Source organism: Elephantulus edwardii, unplaced genomic scaffold, assembly GCF_000299155.1.
Source record: "Elephantulus edwardii isolate Elephantulus edwardi_28Jun2011 unplaced genomic scaffold, EleEdw1.0 scaffold00030, whole genome shotgun sequence".
Classification (NCBI taxonomy): Eukaryota; Metazoa; Chordata; class Mammalia; order Macroscelidea; family Macroscelididae; genus Elephantulus; species Elephantulus edwardii.
Window position 1 is genome coordinate 9,134,060 of NW_006399780.1, and position 8,798 is coordinate 9,142,857.

Sequence of the window (8,798 nt, forward strand, 5' to 3'; positions counted from 1 at the left end):
GACATCATGCTGGGTAGAGTAGAGGGATAGACCCTCTATGAGGTGGATTGATTCAGTGACTGGGGTAATCGGGATGGGTGTGTCAGAGGCAATGAGACTGGCACAGGATAGAGCAGGGTTTAGGGCTGTTGTACATAGGGTCACTATGAGTCGCAAACGACTTGACGACATGTAACAACAACAACAACAACATGCAAAACCTGTTCCTTATCCTGCAGAAACTGAAAATGTGGGCATAATCTACCCTGAAGAAGATAACTTTGCAGTGAAATCAAATCCACTGAACTTGAGTTGATTCCAAGTCATGGCAACTTTTCATTATTTTTCAGTGTGATAAATCTTAATGGGAGGAGATGCCTCATCTTTCTTCTTTGGACAGTGTGTCACTTCAAACGGTTACCCTTTCAATTAACAGCCAAACACTTAACCTACTATAACATCAGGGCTCCTTCAATAGAAGAGAAAAAGATCAACACAGCTGGGAAGGTGGAAGGACAGTGACAGAGAGGAAACTCCTCTTACACCTGGATTCACATGGTAACTGTGTCAATGGGTGTGAGTGTGTCAGAATTTGTGATGGTGGAATGGGTGAGGATAGTGTTCAGATATGTTGTTTACAGGATCCTTATGAGTTGTATGTGACTTTATAGCATCTAACAACAACCACAATAACCACAACCACAACAACTGTAATAGCTACCAAGAAAGGGCATGCTGTCCCCAGTTAAAGGTACTAGAACATTTGAGCAGAGGAGACAGGAAATGTTCTGTAAAGGATGAAAACCTTGATAGTGAAACACAACGTGAGTAGCATTTGGGTCGTAAGGGCTTATAACAGGACCTATGAATTGAATAAGAGGTAAACTGGTCACAGGACGAAAAATATGCAGAAAGCATGAACCTTATATTTTGGGTTTTTTAAAAATAGGTTTTAGAGGATATCTCGGTCATAGAATAGTTGGCACTTTTGTAATTTTAGCACATTTATTCATTGCCTCTTGAAAGTAAACTTATAATGCCACTTTATTTACCATAATTTGATGTAAAGTAATCAACTCCCTGTTGAAGTTTGTTGTTCTGTGCTGTTGAGTCGAGTACAACTCATAGCGACCCTATCAACAGAAGATCTGAACCCTGTGCTATCTTGTGCTGTCCCCACACTTTTTGTCACACAAGTGCCCATTGCAGCAGTCACTATATCAGTCCACCTGGTCATGGGTCTTCCTTTCCTTTGCCTACCCTCCACCCTTCCCAACATCATGTCCCTCTTCAAAAAATAGCCCCTCCTAGCAACATGCCTAAAGAATGTGTGGTGAAGGCTTATGATTCTTGCCTCCAAAGAGCATTCCAGTTGCACCCTCTCCAAGATATATTTGTTTGTTTTCATGGCTCTCTAGGGATGTTGAGTGCTCTTCTCCAACACCACAGCTCAAAGATGTCAATTTGTCTTCTGCCATCCTCATTTATTTTTCAACCCTCACATGCATAGTAAGTGATAAGAAAGACTATGGCCCGAATCAGATGCATCTTAGCCCTCAAACTGACATCAGTACTCCTCAATAATTGGGAGAGTTTCCTAACTGCACATTTTCCCGGTGCAACATATCTACTTATTTCCTGACGACTGGCACCAAGGATGTCGATTGTGGGTGCAAGCAAGATGAAGCTAATGACGGTTTGAATCTCCTCTTCATCCATCTCCATGTAGTCATGACTAATCTTGTTAATATTTTTGTGGGTTAAACATCCATTTATACCAATGCTTTAGTACTGGAGAAGAATGCACGTAGGGTTTCCCCATCATCATTTGGTAAATTCTTACAATAATTTAATGAGATAGATTTTATAATAATTTTGCAGATGGAGAAATTTGACTCATAAATGTGTTTCCACTATGTTGATTTGATTTAATACATATACTTTACAAAGAAATTTGTTTATGGAAAAAAATTTCTGGTAATTGTATGCTGAAGTACAAAAATTAGAAGATGTAAAATTAAAATAAAAGAAAAAAGAACCTTAGTTCGGAAAGGGATAACATGCACTCAAAATTGGTTTGGTTTATTTTTTTCAGGGAAGCCCACATGTAGTGTTCCGCCTGAGTTATGTTGTATCAGATGATATGGGCAGATCTTATGGAGACCAAATTGATCTTTACCTCCTTCATGTCTTCATAGAACAGATAGAGAATGTGGTACTTTTGCATCCCACCATCCCTTCACATGGTTGTACCAGCAACTCCACAGCACTGAGGGAGAGGGAGAGAGAAAATGCAGTAAATATAGTTTAAAAAATCATGAAATCTCAAAAGCTATGAAGGCAGAATTCTAATTTTTTGAAGATGAGAGTTTTTGACATTTTAGGAGTAATGATAATAGGTTGTTGAAATTCTTTAACTTAAATCCCTATCTTTCCCCTTTCTTCAATAATGATTGTCTTGTGTGCAGGGATTAATAAACTTTATTTCATATTACTACTCAATGCAATAAATATTATTTGCTACAGAAAGGTTTTTAGATGCTTGGAAACATTTGTTATCTGCCAGAAAAAATGGAAGAAAGCAAGCTGCATTTGATTGCCCTGCCAAATCCACTTTCCACCCTGCTCCAGTTTGTACTGTACATTTTGGAGTCAATATATGTGCACTGTACAGTTTGAGTACTATGACTTAATGCTTGTATCTAGGTCCTTCCAGTGAGAAGTATTAGAAGTTTGTAAATGTGAGGAAAAGAAGGATACCGTATATGCCCTCTTCCTCCTGCTTTCTCACTGTAGTCTACTGCTTCTCTTTATCAAAAGCTCAGCTCCAGTGAAGGTAACCTTTCCTGTCTTCAGATAGCAATGTCTCTCTGCAGTTGTTAAATTACTGCACTACTCCTGTTCTTTCTTAAAGTTTGCCAAAAGTTTGTAGATAGTATCTTTATTAAACTCTCTTTAAAGAATTCAGGTTATGTATGCCATGTAATTCCCTCCAAAATCTATCAATACCAGAACTTCATATCTGACATCATTACATAAATGAGTAAAGAAATGTAAACTCTTTGTTTCTTTTCATTTACCTTTTCCAGCTTTGATGTTCTCAATATATTCCTCCCAGGTACAAGGGTCAGGTAACACTTTACTCATTCTTGAGAAATGATAGGACACCACACAGTCCTTGCCATTTCTAGCCACATAAATAATCTGAAATCAACTAAGAGGAGTGAGAAGCAAAGAGAAAATAAGACAGAAAAATATAATTGTTTTATGTAGAAAATCATGCTATTAGAAACTTCTTATAAAAATCTTGGGCTATGGCAGCTGTGTAATTTGATGCTAATTTTCTATTATCAAGTTGACCTCACATTTAAATTTTCCCATGGAAAGTATCAGATTATATCTGTGGTTTTAGCATAATTATTAAGTGAAGCCTCTTTCTTTCTGAAAAGCATCTTATTTTGCATAATAAATATAATATCCACCCTAACTATGCTATTCCTGGAGATTAGGAGGTTTGCTATTTTCCATTTTCTTTTACAGTATGTAAAGGAAACATACTTCTTGATTTTTATTTAGCAAGAAAGTGAATTAAATGCTATCTAACTCTGGTGGACAGTGGTAAGGAGCAGTGCTGCCTTCCCAAGGGCACAACCTTCAAATCCACCAGTTGCTTTGTGGGGGAATGATGGGAAATCTCCTGTGGATTAACCTGTCTCTGAAAAACTGCTCAAGACACCAACAACTATGGATCTATTAGACTCAAAGTACACAATAAGAAAAACCTAATTTCAGTAGGATAAATTACTACCTTACAGATGAATTTTGGGTTCCACTTTTCATTTAGTAATGAGACTGAAGGCTCCCTGAGATCCGTGTTTGTCTATCTTTGGAAATTTTTGTCATGAATGTGTTGCCCTATGATAGACAAGAGCATTTCATTTAGTAGAAGAAAGTTGACCTCTTGGCTTCTTATGTTCCTCACCATACTGGCTCAGGTCTAAGCCCAAGTTGTGCATTCTTAGCAGAATTGAGAAGGAAAGCATTTTAGTGTTTTTTCTTAAGCATTTTTGTCCTGTATATTAGTACTGAACAAAATGTCTTATCTGGGTCTAACACAACTTATGACCTAGTCATATTTATCCCATGCTTTTGTATTGTTTCCCATATTACCCCTCTTTATATTCTTAAAAAACACCAAAGTGACATCCAGATTTGTTGATGGTTTCAATTGTTTTTTTCTATTTCATTTATTTCTGCTCTAATTTTTATAATTTCAGCTTTTTTAGAGGTTATCAGGTTTTCTTTCTCTTCTTTTCAATTTGTTAGAGATGTTGGGTTAGAGAGTTAATGGTCTTTTTTTCCCTGCTTTTGATATGCTTATTACTATCTATTGACCTCTGATTATTGCTTTGGCTGTTTCCCAGAGGTTTTGGTAAGTGATGTTTTAATTGTCATTTGTTTTAAGAAACTTTTTAATTTCATTTTTTATTTTTAGTACCCACTCATATTCAAGGAAGATATTCTTCAGCTTCCAAATGTATGATTTTTTCTCCTTTATCCCCTTGTTATTAATTTCTAATTTTGTAGCATTGTCATCTGAGAATATACTTTGTATTATTTCTATGTTTTTGAATTTGTTGATGCTTGCCTTGTGACCCAAAATGTGATCTATTCTGGAGAACATTCATGCATGTTGGAGAACAAAGTATACTGTGCTTTTTTGGGGGGTATTAGCCTATAAATATCTATTATATTGGGTTTCTTTAATCCTTCAGTATCTTTGTTGAGTTTTTTCTGGTGTTGTTGTTGTTGTTATGTGCCATCGAGTCGTTTGCGACTCATAGTGACCCTATGTACAACAGCCCTAAACCCTGCTCTATCCTGTGCCAACCGCATTGCCTCTGACACACCCATCCTGATTACCCCAGTCACTAAATCAATCCACCTCATAGAGGGTCTTCCCCTCCTGCGCTGTCCCTCTACTCTACCCATCATCATGTCCTTCTCCAAAGACCTGTCTCTTCTTGCAACATGTCCAAAGTATGTCAGACAAAGCCCCAGAATCTTTGCCTCCAAGGAGTAGCCTGGTTTAACCCTCTCTAGGATGAATCTGTTTGTTTTCTTGGCAGTCCACAGTACATTCAATACTCTTCTCCAGCACCACAGCTCAAAGGTGTCAATTCTCCTTCTGTCCTCCCTAGTCATTGTCCAGCTCTCTGATGCATAACAAGTGATTGGAAAGACCATGGCCTGTATCAGGTGCACCTTAGTCTCCAAAGAGACACTGTTTCTCTTGAGTATTCTAGAGAGGTCCCTAACAGCAGACTTTCCCATCGCGATACGCTTTTTGATTTCCTGACTGCTAGTGCCAAGAGTGTTGACTGTGGAGCCGAGCAAACTGAAGCTGTGAACAATCTCAATCTCTTCGCCATCCATCCTGATGCTACCAATTGGACCAGTGGTGAGAATCTTTGTCTTCTTAACATTGAGCCTCAGTCCATACTGAAGGCTGCAGTCCTTGACCCTCTGCAGTAAGTGCATGAGGTCCTCCTCAGTTTCAGCGAGCAAGGTTGTGTCATCTGCATAACGCAGATTGTTTATAGATCTTCCACCAATCCTAACACCACGCATCTCCTCATAGAGCCCAGCCTCTCGGATAATCTGCTCTGCATACAGGTTGAAAAGGTATGGAGATAGGACACATCCCTGGCGCAATTGTGTCTTGAAGTCTCCAACTACTGTAGTAATGTTGTCTATTTCCTTTTTGAGCTTTGTTAAGGTTTGTTTTATGTCTTTTTTAGGTCTTTCATTTGGTGCATAGATATTTATTATTGTTATGACCTCTTGTTCTATAGACCCTTTAAGGATTATGTAGTCACCTTTGTCCTTTGTGATGGTTTTCACATTCAATTTGTTTTATCAGACATTAATATTATTACTGCTGTTTTTTTTCTGGTTTCCATTTGCTCGGTATATTTTTTCCACACTCCTTTATTTTTAGACAAACCATTAGCAAAACTAATAAAAGAAAAGATGGGAAAAAACACAAATGATCTGAAGAAGAGATGCTTGGGCCATGATGCAACAGAACCAACTAAAATAAAAAGGCTAAAATTGGAACTTTATGAGAAACTATACTGAAACAAATATGAAAACCAAGAGGAATTGGACAAATATTTAGAAAATCACAACCTACCTAAACTGACATAAACCAAAATGGAACACCTGAACATATCCATTACAAAAGAAGAAATTGAAAAGGTAATAAAAAAACTTCTAGAAAAATAAAATTAAAAAAAATCCCTAGACTAGATGGATTTACAAGTGCATTTTATAAATTTACAGAGAAGAACTGTCATCAATGTTACATAAACTATTTCACCAAATAGTAAAAGATGGAATTCTCCCAGACTCATTCTCTGAATCAAACATAGCCTTGATACTGAAGCCAGGTAAACACACCACCAAAATAGAAAAATATAGGCCAATGTGTCTGATGACATAGATACAATATCCTGAATAAAATCCTAGCTAATAGAATCCAATGACACATCATGACCAATTTGGATTCATAAAAGATATACAAGGATGGTTCAACATAAGGAAAATAATTACTATAATTCATCACATAAACAAAGCCAAGGGCAAGAAACACATGATCATATCAGTTGATGTAGAAAAGGCCTTTGATAAAATTTATCACCCATTCCTGATTAAAACACTCAACAAAATAGGATTATAGAGGAATTTTTACAACATAGTAAAAAGTATATTCACAAACCTGAGAGTTCTCAATGGAGAGAGATTAAAAGCATTCCCTTTGAGAACAGGAACTAGGCAAGAATGCCCACTATCACCTCTCCTATTCAATATTGTATTAGAAGTCTTAGTGATAACAATAAGGTTAGAGAAGGAAATAAGAGGTATCCAAATTGGCAAAGGGGAGGTTAAATTCTCTCTCTATGCTGGTGATATGATAGTATACTTAGAAAACTCTAAAGACTCAGCAAGAAAATTATTAGACATAGTTGACCAATTCAACAACATGGTAGGATACAAGATAAAAATACAAAAAATCAATTGGATTTCTCTACAGTGACAAAGAGAATACAGAACCACAGCTAAGAAAAAGAAATACCTTTCACAGTAGCTAATCACTAGATTAAATACTTGAGAGTGAATCTAACTAGAAGCACAAAGTGTCGACTCAAAGAAAATGAGAATAAAATTACTACAAGAAACAAAAAGAGACCTGGAGAAGTGGAAGAATATCCCTTCCTCATTGATAGGAAGAGACAATATTGTGAAAATGGCAATACTACTTAAGGCAATTTACATGTTCAATGCAATCCAAACACAAATAACAACTCCATTCTCAACAAGATGGAAAAGGCAATCTCCAGTTTCAGTTGGAATGGAAAGAAGTCCTGAATAAGCAAAGCACTCATTAAAAAGAGAAATATGGTGGGAGGCATCTCACTCCCTAATTTCAAATCCTACTACACTGCCATGGTGGTCAAGACAGGGTGATAGTGGTATAATGACAGACACATAGATCAATGGAATAGAATTGAGAATCCAGAAATCAGCCCATCTACCTATGATCAATTGATTTTTGACAAGGAGATGAAATAATTTAAGTGGGAAAATGATAGCCTTTTAAATAAATGGTGCTGGAAAAATTGGAAAACTATCTGCAGAAAACTCACACAAGATCTGTACCTCACTCCATATACAAAAACCTACTCAAAGTGGAACATGGACCTAGGACTATAAACGTCATTAAAGAAAAGCTTAGAAGGAGTCTATAAGTCCTAATCTATAATATACATAGTCTTCCACAGAAAACATTAATTGTTGGGGAGGTTATGGAGAAATTGGAATCCTTATTCACTGTTGGTGAGAGTGTAAAATGGTATAACCACTATGGAAGGTTGTATGATGCTTTCTCAAAAAGTTCCAAATAGAAATACCATTTGACCCAGCAATTCCACTACTGGGAATATACCCTAAAGAAACCATAACTTCCACCCAAGCAGATATATGCACACTCATGTTTGTTGCGGCTTTGTTCATAATAGCAAAGAGTTGGAAACAATTTAAGTGCCCATCAACAAACGAATGGATAGAGAAGCTGTGGTATACTCACACAAGGGAATAATATGCCTTTTATTTCCTTCTCTTGTTATGTTGCCCTAGGAAGCATTTCCAGTACGATATTGACTAGAAGTGGTAACAGTGGGTGTCCTTGTCTGCTCCCTGACTACAAGGAAAAGGCTTTCAGTCTTTCTCCATTGAGAGGAGATGGGCTGTTGATTTTGTATATATACTTTTTACAATGTCAAGGAAAATTTCATGCGTTATATATCTCTCTGTGACAGTCTCAGTAGGCCATGCATTTCACCAAATTTGTCCATTTCCTCTAGGTTTTCAAATTTATCAGAGTATAACTTTTGATAATATTCCAATATTATAGATTTAATTTCCTCTCATTCTGTTGTGATATAACCTCTATCATCAATTAACTGAGCTATTAGTGTCTTCTCCTTTTTTACATTGCTAAGTTTGACAATGGTTTGTCAATTTTATTGACCCTTTCAAAAAACCAGCTCCTGTTTTTGCTGATGATTTCTATTGTTTTTCTGTTTTCTATGATGTTCAGCTTTTTAAAAAAATTAATTTAGTTTGTTTATTTTGCATTTCAATGAACATCTACAGAGATTTTGAAATTCCATTCATTCTTTGTTGCACCCTTCTCCCCGCACAAACCCCTCCCCCCTCCCACCCCCTTGAAAAGCAAAAGAAAAACTCCCTCATTG

At 36.7% G+C, this 8,798-nt stretch overlaps 1 pseudogene; it reads right to left on the reverse strand.

The window, feature by feature from the left end:
- Window positions 1-8,798, reverse strand: part of LOC102871035 — a 23,484-nt pseudogene that overhangs the window by 2,774 nt on the left and 11,912 nt on the right.